The sequence below is a fragment of the Achroia grisella genome, unplaced genomic scaffold (genome assembly GCF_030625045.1).
Source record: "Achroia grisella isolate CSIRO2021 unplaced genomic scaffold, CSIRO_AGI_Agris_v1 utg2786, whole genome shotgun sequence".
Taxonomy (NCBI): domain Eukaryota; kingdom Metazoa; phylum Arthropoda; class Insecta; order Lepidoptera; family Pyralidae; genus Achroia; species Achroia grisella.
The window spans coordinates 1,977,250-1,992,016 of NW_026712766.1; the positions used below are offsets into that span (position 1 = coordinate 1,977,250).

At 35.6% G+C, this 14,767-nt stretch overlaps 1 protein-coding gene across 1 annotated transcript in view; it reads right to left on the reverse strand.

Moving 5' to 3' along the window:
- The window catches only part of LOC131843098 (voltage-dependent calcium channel type D subunit alpha-1-like), a 71,889-nt gene extending 57,620 nt beyond the window's left edge, over nucleotides 1-14,269 (reverse strand). Inside the window, exon 1 of the mRNA XM_059191693.1 lies at nucleotides 13,914-14,269. The gene's annotated coding sequence lies outside the window, so the exon portion shown is untranslated. The remainder of the gene's footprint in view (nucleotides 1-13,913) is intronic.
- Between the last annotated feature and the right edge of the window lie 498 nt (nucleotides 14,270-14,767).

The window sequence follows — 14,767 nt, forward strand, 5'->3', positions numbered from 1 at the left end:
TCTATAATATTAATATATACCTATATAACTAACTACATAGGTTGCAGTGCAGAATTTAATTATATATACAGTTTCACATTCCTCTCTCAGGGTGTGGGGTAAAAATAACTTTAAAGTACCCTTTGATTTACGGTTATGGGTTGGTTTAGAAATAACCCCATAAATAGAGGCCAGAATCAGGTCACAGGAGCAATGGTTTCTGCCCTATTAATAGTTTAATACTGGCCGGCAGCGCATTCCGGTGTATAGTGAAACAGACGAATGTTCAGTATATTTATATTTTACTAGCGGTGCCCGCGGTTTTATCCGCATGAATTTATAGCCAATGTCTTATTCTGTATAAGCTAAATTATTGAAAAGTTTCATCAAAATCCGTTCAGTATATTTTGTGTGAAAGAGTAACAAACATCCATATTCCATCATCAATTCAGTAGACGACCTCGGTGGTATTGCGGTCTAGTACACCGCTTTACGACCGATGGTCGCGGGTTCGATTCCTCGCACGGCGCAAACATTTGTATTCATGTTTGTATCGGTCTGGGTGTCTTCTATGTATAATATGTATGTATTTACAAAAAAATATCTATGTATATGTATCAGTTATCTAGTACCCACAACACAAGCTTTAGCCAGCTTAACTTGGGTCTAGATGGCGCTGTGTGAATTGTCCAGAGATTATTATTATTATTAATTCATCCATACTCTCAAACTTTCTCGTTTATACTTTCTCGTAATACATTGAAATTCATAGAAAAGTGGTGGTAAAAAATTACATGATTGAAACGTGGAGTGTAGATTCTATTCCATGGCCTAGGTAGTCTAGCGGTTTAGTACACCGCTTTACTTCCGATGGTCACGATTCGATTCCTTGATGTAACAAACATTTGTATTCATGATTATAATTTTATGTATCGGTCTGGGTGTTTTCTAGGTATATTATGTATTTAAAATAAATGTATTTATATTAGTTGTCTAGTACCCATAACACAAGCTCTGCTTAGCTTGGGACTGGATGGCGATGTGTGAATTGTTCTGAGCATGTATTCCTTACGATAAAACAAAGTATCCGCCGTTGTCGTTCCGTTCACTTATATCTTTTAAATTACACAACGAATTTTAATATACTATTTAGCTATAGATAGAGTGGATTCAAGAGGAACGTTTATAATACATGCATGTTTTAATTCCCGGCATTTCTCGGCTTGTTATATACTATATATAACAAGCTGAGAAATTTAAAGACTTGTAGTGCATCCGTGCGAAGACAGGACGAGTCTCTAGTTATGTATTACTATCTGTTTCCGCGACTTCGTCCGCGTGGAATTTAACTATATTTTTCTAAAATAAAAGTAGCTTAAGTTACTCCTTATTACATCAGCTACCTGCCTATAAAAGTCCTGTCAAAATCGGTCCAGACATTTCAGAGATTAGCCGGAACAAACAGACAGACAGACAAACAAAAATTGTAAAAAATGTTATTTTAGTGTATGTACTGTATTTATAGTCATATGCATGTAGTAAAAAACGGTTATTTCAATATTACAAATAGACACTCCAGTTTTATTTATATGTATAGATTATATATTGGATGTGGATTGAACTCTCGACCTTAGGAAGGTCGGATAATTCCACTGCTAATCTCCAAATTCGGTAATGTCACTGCCTAATTTTTACCCCTTTTTTTAACGTGAAGAAAATCTTTTATCAACCAATATGTATTAATTGCCCTTATAAACAACCTTTAATAAAGTATAAAAATACTTTTTTAAGACTTTATGGATTATATACTGTGGAACATTTTATTTTAAGGCCTTAAAAAAAATCTCTTCACCATGTAATTATAAATATTCGAACACCTTTGAAGTCTATACTCGTGCTGCATCACGTATATTCAATACAACCAAACATAGCTTACAAAAAAAAAATATTAACTTGTCTGTATACCTATATACAGACGTGTCATGCAATTACACAGATTACAACCAAAACACAGCTTACAAAAAAACTTCAAACCTATCTGTATGCAAGGGTGGATCCAGCTTTTGCGCCAGGAGGGGGTCACATAGTCGTGGTCATGGCACCAGGAGGGGGTCACATAGTCGTTGTCATGACACCAGGAGGGGGTCACATAGTCGTGGTCATGGCGCCACGACTATGTGAGCCCCTCATATAGTCGTGGTCAAGTTATAACTTATAATTTAATTTTGATAACAATAGATACAAGTAGAAAGTAGGTATTTTATTAATGTACATAAGTACTATACTTAAAAATATTTATTCTTTATTGTACACTTGAAAAAGTTAACACATAATAACTTGAACATATATACGTACATATCGCCATCTTCTCTTGAATCCAGAGAAGTAATATTTAAATATAATTAATTTAATACTGAAGGTATGTAGTTACATAAAATCTGTATGGTGTCAAAATATATAAATGAAATCATTGTGTTCAATTAGTGGTCCACCTAAGTCCTGGAACCAGCTCAGGGGAGGGCCATGACCCCCATGACCCCCCCTCTGGATCCTCCGTTGTCTGTATGCCTATATAACTAAAGATTTCTTTTTCATCTCCCCTTTCAACCCTATATAACGATTTTTTCTCATAGAAAAGTAGCCAATGTCATTTTTCAGGTTCTAGACTATCTGTGTACCAATATAAATTTAAATCGGTAGTTTTGGCGGAGCGTGACAGACAGACAGAGTTACTTTCGCATTTATAATATATCACCCACCACAACTTTGTATAAAGTCTATATATATCTATGGTCCATAAGCAATACTCTATGCTCGAAAGCTCTCACATAGAAAATAGAGTATATAGTAGAGAGCTTTTATCTACATAGAAACAATATGTAATTGGAAATATGTGTATCACACTATCAAAAGATAGGCGTAAATTTAGCGATCGATAATGGCCTCCAGCGATTTAGAAGTTCAAATGATTAGATAACGCATTCGATAAAATAGCGAACGCTACTCATATTACCAGACGCAAGACTAGTACTGGGCACTGCAGGTCCCACGTTCGGCAGATAACTACGTGGTTACCATAGCAACCGTCGTAGTTGAAGTTGTGTAAATAATACCAACGGTAGATTGCAAACAGGGATGAATGGTAGAGAAAAACATTAGGGCCGACCACATATAAATAAGATAAGGAAGCAGATGATGGTAGACTTTATTTTTTTATTAAATATTTTTACGACCCTATAAATTTCCTTTCAGCCAAATAATTACATTGTACAAATACAATTCAGTGATTAGTGATTACTACTACTAGAGCGTCCTTATTGTAAAAAAGGACGAAATATATAAAAATATATATATATATATAAGTTTTGTAGAATAATAATAATATCTCAGGACAATTCACACAACGTCAGATCTGGTCGTGGTCAACATTTTGAATCACGAAGCAGAGCTTGTGTTATGGGTACTAGACAACTCATAAAAATAAAGTATGCATTTTTTTTAAATAAATACATATTATACATAGAAAACACCCAGACCGATACAATCATATTCATGAATATAAATGTTAGTACCGTGCGAGGAATCGAAACCGCGACCATCGGATAGTAAAGCGGTATGCTAAACCACTAGACCACCGAGGCTGTCGGAATGTCGAAATGGGAATAAATTGTTGTTATGTATTTTTTAGATGATTCTTTTAATTTGAAATACCATAGTTGGTAAACTTACAAAATCGTGTGCGTAGGTACCTCTGTTTACAATTACAATTTAAGCTACTCTTTTTTTCTAACCTATCTTTCGTTTTCAGGGTGAGACATGGCAGTGATATAATAATAATTACTATGGACAATTCATACAGCAGGGGAGTGTAGACTAATAAAACCATTTTTTTTTTTATATGATAATGAAATGGTGCACCCGCCTGCGCTAACGGTTTACGCTGGCGGGGCATCAGTGGAAGATGATCAGATGAGAACGAGGTCAGGTCAGTTAGCCCAGATGAATTTATCAAGATGGTTTCCAGGGGGAACCGCGTGGAGGTCAACCTGACATGGTACATTACTAGCAATGGGGTGCAAATTACTAACAATCCCCCCCCCCCCCCCCAATAAAACCATTACTAGCAATATACGATGTCAGGTTGACTGCCATGTGGTCTCACCCTGAAAACTTTCGTGTTAAATTCCTGGTGAACAATGGGCTAACCATCGTGGCAAATTCACCAGGAATTTGTCACGAACTGACCTGACCTCATGCTCTTCTTATCATCCACCTTTGGTTCCCCGCCAGCGTAAACCGTTAGCGCAGCGGCAGGCCCACTTCAGTAAAATATTTTTAGTTTTTGGACATTTTTTATATCATTATGATGTGGCATTATAAAGTACATTCACTCCTAAATTTTCACCCTTGTACCACCAACCCCTATTTTTAAATAGCGATAATTTACATTGAAAGTTAACGTTTGCTAGTATCAGTATAAAAAAAGCAGATTTATATATTGCTAGCAGTATCCGCGATTCATAGAAGATATTTATAGCCCATGTCTTGTTCTGATTTATAACCTATATTATTGTAATGTTTCATTAAAGTCCATTCAGTAGTTTTTGCGTGAAAGAGTAACAAACATCCATCCAACAGTCTATCAATTCACACTCAAAAACTCGCATTTAAAATATTAGTAAGATGTTTTCGTGTAAATCTTGGCGATAAGTAATATTGCTAAAGTCAACGGCCTAAAGTTAATTGGGTGGGGGTGGACCATCCCAGACGTTAAAGGTCACGAGTTTGACCCCCTGTGACCCCAACATACAATCTCGATATGTATCCGAATCTATCTGAAACAACGCCATAAGAGTGATTCCAATTATTGAGTTTCTTTGTTGAAGATTATGTTTTTCTCGGCCTCGGTGATCTAGCGGCTTAACACATTGTCTTACGTCCGATAGTCGCAGGTTAGGTGTTTTTATGTTTATTTTTTTATTGAATGATTATGGAATAGTGCACTCGACGATAACGGTTTACGCTAACTGATGACCCCATTACTAGCAATGTATCATTCCAGGTTTACCACCTCGCAGTTCTCCCTGGAAACCATCGTGATAAATTCACTACTTAATTATTTATATTACTTTGTTTAATTCCGCTACAATTTGCATGTGTGAGATCACAAATATTCAGTCCGGAAACTTGACTACCTTTACGAGCTTCTCTAATGGTGATCAAATTCAAACTGTTACTGAATCTACACGCATATTACCATTTGCAATAGCGGAAAGAAACAAAATAATATAAATGGATTATATTATTTTGTTTAATTCCGCAAGTAGTGAAATGGTCTTCTGTAAAATAACACCTAATTCGATTAAATGTCCTGGTAAATTTGCCACTATTGCTAATTGACTTGACCTCATGCTCATCTTATCATCCTGAACTGGTACCCCGCCAGCGTATACCGTTAGCGCAGGTAGGTGCTGATTGAGTTAACCTCATGCTCTTGAACTGGTTACGCCAGCGTATACCGTTAGCGCAGGTAGGTACATCATTGTAATGAATTAACTGACCTGCGCAACTTCGTCTGCGTATCATGCAAGCAGGAATCAAAGCGGTGTGCTAGCTAAATCGCTAGACTACCGACAAATAATATAACTTCGTTCGCGTGGAATGTATCTTATATTTTAGAAAAATAAAGTTAAATTCCACACGGACGAAATCCCGTGTACAGCTAGTCATCAATAAAATAAAACACGTAGGTATCTCTAATATATTATACACTAAACTTAGTCCGCGTGGAATTTAACTTTATTTTTCTAAAATAAAAGTCGCCTAAGTTACTCCTTATTACATCAGCTACCTGTCAAAAAAGGTCCCATCAAAATCGGTCCAGCCATTTCAGAGATTAGCCGGAACAAACAGACAGACAGACAGACAAAAATTGTAAAAAAATAAATTTTAGTATATGTACCGTATTTATATTCATATGCTCGAAAACTATTATTTCAATATTATAAACAACAGGCTTCAACATCCTCAAGTACCACAAAAAAGATGTTTTTTCTATCGAATAAACCGTTTTTATTAAAAACAAGCTGTTCCCGCGACTTGGTGGGATATAATGAATTACGTGTACGCAGAGAATTGGCTATTGTCTTATACATATTTAAAGTGTTTCTGGGTCAAATCACCAATTCTCTGGTTCTTGGTTTGATAAGTTTTAGGGTACCAGATAATTACCTGGGGCGGCGACGAAGGCCCCAGTTATTAGCGGTACCTCACGGCAGAACTTATATTAAACAAGGCGCTCATGACACTCGCACTGGCCACTCTCAATAAAATAGCAGAAACAACGGACTTGTTTGTGTGTAGTCTGTGTGAATTCACAAAAACAACATTGTTCAAAATCTATCCCTGTACCATCGTAAGCACAGATTATTATATTAGAGTCCGTTAGTTGTGTTCCCGCGCTTTTGCTTTCCCCTCCCTTAACCAGTACTGAACTGACTGTACGGTGGCCATGACACGCGTGCATTGTGTTGTGAATTAAAATAAATTAGAACTGTGTTAAACCTACTGTGAAACTGGAAAGCTAGCGAAGATATCTTCGAGACCCTGAAGCCCAAGAAATCCGCAGAACCATACAGGTACATGACAGACGTTGCCACACATATTTTTCCCTATATAGTAAATTCCCTAACATTTTGGTAGCAGAGAGTATTTTCCCTAACAAACATTGTATGTTATATGTTATGTTAACTAACATGTATAATATAGAATTAGATACACTATTGTATTGGGTTTAGGCCTGTACTAATAGTTGTGTAAGTAATTAAATAAATAAATAAAAAATCATTTCTCCATTTGCAATATTTTTCAATGCAGCTCCACTCCTATTGGGCGTAGCGTAATGTTATATAGCTTAAGGCTTTACGACAAATGAACTATATATAAAACTAGCTGTCCCGGCAAACGTTGTTTTGGCTTAAAATAAAAAAAAAATTAGGGGTGGACTACCCGTAACATTTAGGGGAATGAAAAATAAATGTTGGCCGATTCTCAGACCTACTCAATACGCTCACAAAATTTCATGAATCGGTCAAGTCGTTTCGGAGGAGTATGGGAACGAAAACTGTGACACGAGAATTTTATATATAAGATAAACCGAAATATATACGAAATAGTCTGACAGTCACAAAACTAAAGACAGTATAATAGAAAAAAATGAAAAAAGAGAACTGATATAAGTGAAAAAGTTATAAATTCAGATAATATCCCCATACTTTATGTTTAAATAACATTTATATATTAGATACACGTATTCAGATATAAATAGGGTTTATTTTCGTGAAGTGTATGAAACCTGAAGTTTCGTAGTAGAGAGCAACGACCTCGAAAGTACGCCGGACACAAAACAGATGCACAGACACGTGAACTGTGACCGGCGCGGACGGTATACAAAACTAGTACATTTTTAACAATATTGTTAAAAATCTGCTATGTACAAATATATGTAAAACTAGCTGTACCAGCGACTTCGTCCGCGTGGAATTTAACTTTATTTTTCTAAAATAAAAGCAGCCTAAGTTACTCCTTATTACATCAGCTACCTGCCAATAAAAGTCCTGTCAAAATCGGTCCAGCCATTTCAGAGATGAGCCGGGACAAACAGACAGACACACAAACAAAAATTTTAATAAATGTAATTTTAATGTATGTACCGCATTTATATTCAAATGCATGTAGTAAAAAACGGTTATTTCAATATTACAAACAGACACTCCAATATTATTTATATGTATAGATAATGTTAAAAATGCTATGTACAGTAATGTTAAAAACTAGTACATTTTAACAATAATGTTAAAAATTTGCTACTTTGTAAGAGTAAGAAGAATAGAATAGAATAGAATAGAAAATCATTTATTCAAATAAACTTACATATAGCGAGTATAAATTCACTTTTTACTCCCGAGAAATTTGTTGCGGGGTGTAATAATAATAATATCTCAGGACAATTCACACAGCGCCATCTAGTCCCAAGCTAAGCAGAGCTTGTGTTATGGGTACTAGACAACTGATAAAATACATGTATAATTTTTTTTTTATATAAATACATATTATACATAGAAAACACCCAGACCGATACAATCAACCATACTCATGAATACAAACGTTTGTACCGTGCGAGGAATCGAACCCACGACCGTCGGATAGTAAAGCGGTGTGCTAAACCACTAGACCACCGAGGCTGTCTATCGAATGTCGAAATGTGCATTGTTTTCGGACTACCCTAATGCTGTTGGCCGCAGCTACTCAGACAGTTCCAGAGGCGAGTGCAGATGACACTCCAAACCCGCGGAAGGACTTATGGAGCGGCTGAAGGCCAACTCCCGGCTGACGGATACGACTTTAATCTGAGGGCACCGCTGGGGGCGAACCTCGGCTGAGGCCGTCGTAATTCCGATCCCCGTTTGAATTGGACGGGGATTTAGACCTTGTAGATAATATAGTTTGTCTTACTATACATAATTAAATGCAAATATTACATTAATATATTTAGGTAACTGTGTCAAATGATATCAAGTACAGTATTTTTTTAAATTACGATGGTGGCAAACAAGCATACGGCCCATACATACATACGACAGTAAACAGGAGTGTAGGAATGTAATAATAATCTCTATTCCTAGTACTTTCATGAATGCATATTTCTTCCTATATCCTTCTAATATAATAGGAGAGCATGGAGTCAGTAGAAGTAAAAATTCAACACAGATAGAACAGTCTCTATCTGAGTTCTACTCTCTCCATTACTCTTTGTTGGGTTTTTTCCTTCTACTATCTCCATTGCTCTACTATTGTATTAAAAGGATACAGGAAGAAAGATGCGCCCATGAAAGTACTAGAAAAAGAGATCTGCAATCCCAAATAGTAACCAAATTCAGAAGAATTAAACAAAGCACGAGATACCAATTAGTAAAATTATTTAATACTAACTGACCCGCACAACTTTGTGTGTATCACACTTACTTAATATTTATGATATTTCACCCAATTAACATAATATACTTTTAAATTATAACCTATATTTTATTCTGATCTATAAGCTACTGTGAAGTCTCATCAAATTCCCTTTAGTAATTTTTGCGTAAAAGAGTGACAAACGTTCATCGATATTCACAAACTTTCGCGATTATAATATTAATAAGATTATTGTGTGATTTAATTAATCATTTTGTATTATATATAATTTGCTCAGTACAATTCACATAGCGCCATCTAATCTCTAGCTAAGCAGAGCTTGTTTTAAGGTACTAGACAACTGATATAAGCTACCTAGACAGAAAAAAGCCAGGCCGATACAAACATTCATAATACTAATCAATATAGTATATAAATATATAATATATATAAATGTTTGTACCGTGGTAGGATTCGAACCCGCGACCATCGGAAGTAAAGCAGTTTGCTACAACCGCGGCCGTATAATAAATATAACATAAATGATAAATGTTTGTATATTAAATTGTAAAAAAAATGTGTACATTGAAAGAATTAATAATCGAAACAATCAGTTCACAATTTAATAATTTATAATTCTTGAAGATAAAATTTTAAATATGCAATATTTATCTTTAGAGTAAATTTAGTTTAAGATGTAATATAAATATGTGAGTAACTGATTAAGAATCCGACACGGAGCTAACCTGCTCACTATTGTGATCCTAAGCTCCTAACTAAATAAAGAGAAAAGAAAATATTGAATAAAGTTAATGCAGTAAAAAAAACAGGAGTGGCGTATAAAAGCTAATTTCAATATAGATAGAGAAGATTATGAGGGCATAACGATATAGTCGGCGTAACTAGGTAACCTCGGCCCAGATAAACAAATATCGAAAACTAATTAGATGAGTGCTACATTAATCGCGAACCCTTATCTGTAGGGTTGTCACAAACAAAATATTTTCTTTTGAAGAAAATATTTGTTGAACAGAACGTTTTCTTTTAAAAAGACCAGCACATGAGTTTCTTGCTCGTTCTTCTTGTGATGAGGTTTCCGAATGAGCGGTAGATTAAAAAAAATATATGACTATTCAAAAATGCTTAAATTAAGTTTATTTGAATAAAGGATTTTCTATTCTATGGTATTTTTTACAGCATAAGAGAGAAACGAGCTTGCGGCTCACCTGATGGTAAGTGATTACCGCCGCCCGTGAGCACCTGCAACACCAGGGGAATTGCAAGTGGCTGGCCTTTTAAGAAGGAATAAGTTCTTTTGAAGGTTTCAATATCCTATCGGTTAATACCATTGCTGGATAATGATTTTCAATCACAAATTGATATATATGAATAATTTAACTTCTTACTTTATCATATAAAGCCCAGATCATGTAGAACAGAACCTTGTCCTAGTTTTAAGGCAGTTGAGCACTGTCCGCGTTATCAAGCTGTAAAAGCATATTATAATTTGCCTGTAGATTTAAAGGACATGAGAAGCATTCAATATTTAAAAAAAATAACCTTGGACAATTCACACAGCGCCATCTAGTCCCACCAGTGGGGGAAAGGGGATTGTTAGTAATGGGACTGATGATCTTATTGCCAGCAAGGTACCATGTCTCGTTGACCTCCACGCGGTATCCCCTGGAAACCATCGTGATAAATTCTTGGTGAATTTGTTACGATGGGCTAACTGACCTGACCTCATGCTCATCTTATCATCCTCCACTGGTGCCCCGCCAGCGTAAACCGTCAGCGCAGGCGGGTGCACCATTCCATTATCATACACAAAAAAAGTCCCACCAGTGTTTATTACATTACGTGTATCAACATTTTTTGTAATTCTTTTTAATTCACATTTATAGCTGGAGAAGTATCTCGACAACAACTCATCAACATCTTCTTCCTTATCCCATTTATTTGTGGTCGGCGTAATATCTTATCTCCATGATGATGATGATCTTATTCATCGGCGTATATCTTCCATTCCCTGTTCGCAGTCATCTCGTTTTTTCTCCCTTTCTTACCATATCATCTTTCACACAGTCCATCCATCTCTTTTTCGGTATTCGTCTCTGCCCTTATCCACATTCATATGTAACACCTTCCTTAGGATATGTCTTCATTCCTACGTTTACATTACTTACCCATACCATGACGGACGATTACTCTTTAACCTCTCCGACAGCGGCGCCACTTCCATACTTCCTCTAATGTATTTATTCTATATCTCGACAAAAGCAACTATAAAACATCATTACTGACAAATTTACCTACAGTTGACAACCCTGAGGGTACTACCCTTTTCGCTAAATATTCAGAACCGCGAGAATAGATTGCCAATCCTTCTCTATTCCACAATTACAAATTACGAGTTGCCATTAATAAAAAAAAAGAAGAACTATATATATACACTTATTTTGTGACAATATTTTTTTGTTTTAATTAAATAATAAAAAATAATCTTTATTAAAACACACGTAATATAAGTACTTTTCAATTTCTTTCTTTTTTTTCTTCCACTCATTCATAAAGCAGACTCATCACAAGAAGAACGCGAAAGAAATTTGTGTTATGCACTTTTAAAAAAATGTTTTTCAGCATTACACAAATAGCATTTTATGTGAATATAATTGTAAGAAGCACTAATGATGATAATGACTTAGGCTTTGAAGCCGGCTACCGCAAGGGAAACACCAAGTAACGCCCGTAACTTCTGACACGGGTGAAGGTTTAAAAGGCCCTTTTAGAATGCATTAACACTCACCTTCACTACTTGCAGCTTCCCCCCAGGCCCAACTAAGACCGGGATAATCCATTCCTAATAGATTTCACTTTAATATCCAAAACACAACCGGCACGCTCTGCGTTCGTCCACTGAATGCCGCGACTCACCCAATGAAAGAGGATTATTCAACTACCGACCTCCATATCTATAGACCGAAGTCAGTGTAGTAGGTCGATCTATAAATACTAGATGGAGCTATTTACAATATTTGTAATAATCTTTACATTGGGTACTAAACACAAACTACCTTCTTTTAATATCTTTTTAAAATATCGGATTTTTTCTACAATATTGATGTATTGTTGACTCTAACTATAATATAACAATATTCATGACTCTAACATAAACTGCCAAATAGCATAATTGACAAAGTACATAAATATAATAGCTACTTGAGTAACAAAATAATTCAGTCCCAGTTATCAGAACAGACCAGTCCCTACAAGCAGCACTCGTTCACGAGTATAACGGTTGAGCTAGCTCTCATTCCTCTCAAAACATATTTTACCGAGCCTAATGAATAACTCAGGAATAAAATGCACCTTGCGAGTAATCGAACCTGCGACAATCGGAAGTAAAGCGGTGTGCTAAACTGCTATACCACCGAGATCGTATATTACAAACTCTAATAACAATTCTAAAACAGAAAGGTTTAGAGAAATCCACACGATAACTGTAGAAAATGAAGCAGGCTTGCAAATAAGGATAAAAGCTTTAGAATTAAGATATCCAAGAATTGCTCCTAAAAGCCAAATATATTTAAAAGAAATGGTTACACACTTTCACAGTAAAATTATTTTATACTCAATGATACAAACCTGTATCTATAAATAGAAAACACCCAGTTATAAACAATCATACTCATGAAGACGTGTGTTTGTATTTTGCGGCGAATGAACCCACGACCGTCGGAAGGTGAGGCAGTGTATTAAACCACTATACCACCAAGGACGTCAAATTTGTATATAGGGATATTTTAATAAAAGTACCAAATCTCTGTTTTTTTTTATTGATACATCTTTAATAAATAAATAAATAAAAAATCTTAAATTAATTATGTAGTGAAAGAAACACAGACAAAATTTATTATGAATTTACTAATATATGAATTAAGCCAAATAACATTTTATAAGGAACTGATATTACCATAAAAAGTGGGTATATATTATTTAATGAATAATATCAAGTACGTACTATACTGAGCAAATAATCACTACGTTTTGTATGAGAGAATACTCTATTCCGCCTACAAGAATGTGCATATGTTTAGAATTTAAGAAAATTAATTGCTCTGATGTCAGAAAAAAATAAATAGTTCCAATTTTAAATTAACGCGGGAATTAAGCAGTCGTTTCACGACATTCAAACTCAGGAGTCGCAATTCTTCCCGCTCAATTTTAGAAATTCAGGTTTCCATAATTTTGTTAACAGAATTTCTTTACATAGTTTTTTTTTATCTCATCGTGTTTTAATATAATTAATTATTGTCGGTAAACGCGTCACTAACTAAGCCGAGCTTGCACCATTGAACTTGTACTGTTGTGTACCTATATATATATTTATTTTTTAAGGATGATAATGGAATGGTCCACCCTCCTGCGCTAACGGTTTACGCTGGCGAGACACCAGTGAAGGATGATAAGAAGAATACCAGGTTAGGTCAGTAAGCCCATCTTAACAAATTCATCAGGAATTTATCACGATGGTTTCCAGAGGGAACCGCGTGAAGGTCAACCTGATATGGTACATTGCTAGTAATGGGATAATGATTCCACATTACTACCAATCCCCTTCCTCTCTGTGTACCTATATTACACTATTGTAGGTACATAATATACACATATTATAAAAAGGCGAAAACATTTCCAGTACAACAAATATAGTTTAAGAAAATTTCAAAACAGATGATTCAAACATAGAGCAAATGCTGATTTTTCTCAAAGTCATAGACAAATTATACAGGCCAGTAACGGAGTAAATAAAGTATTTACGCTATTTTCGTCAGGCCCTTGGAAGGCAATAAATTTATTCGACAGACTCTGGCAGTTAACAAAACAAGCCCCGATTCGTGAATGAGAAAAACATCCGTTTGTATTCGATGTCTGATGTAAAAGCAATGAACAGATCTGAATTAGAAAAAACAATAATTTACCTCTATTAGTGTTCTATAATACTAAATCCAAAGGCAGCCACTTTCTACGTTTCATCACTCAATACTAAAGCACTAATTGGAACAATTCGACCATTTAGTCCGAAAATGACTCCGAGGTTGAACTATTTGTCACCGAAACACGAGCTTTTCTGCACAACCACTTGCAACTAACGCGTATACACTATTTTTAAACATTATTTATCGAAAATCACATCACTATATAAGCAACTAATTAAATATTACTTATTATTACTCTATCTATGGTGGCTAACGCTGACGGCGACGGAATGGTACTGGCTGGATTAAAAAAAATGTTTTATTTTTAAATTGAGTCGCGCTGGCCGCCGGGCGCGCGCGTCCGCGGAAAGCGAAGCTCAGAATTCATATTTAGGTTAGAATCCGCGAGTTACGGCGCCACGCACACACATGCGTACATCCCGTGTTGACACGGGCAAAGACTAACGTTATGGAAGGCACTTTTCCCTTTGAAAGCTTATGTTAATCTTCACAAAGTACTTTTTATAGGAAAGAATTAACGAGCCTCGTGATATACAATTATAACGTACATATCTCTAAAACACTCTGTTCCTTATACTTTATATTTTCCTTAAGACTAAAAGTGTTAGGTAACCCAGCGGTACTACCGCTACATTACCCAACCTCGAACCCGAAGGTCGGGTGTTCATATCTATCGGCGGGCCCACTGATGAGAAAAAATCGAGATGAGACGAACCTCACTGACATTTCGATATTGCCCCTGATTTTGGTTGTATGTTTTAGGTTCAGTCTTTTCTTAACATATGGTACAACAAAATAATAAAATCCCAAAGGGATACACTGTGAGGTCGCTCCGT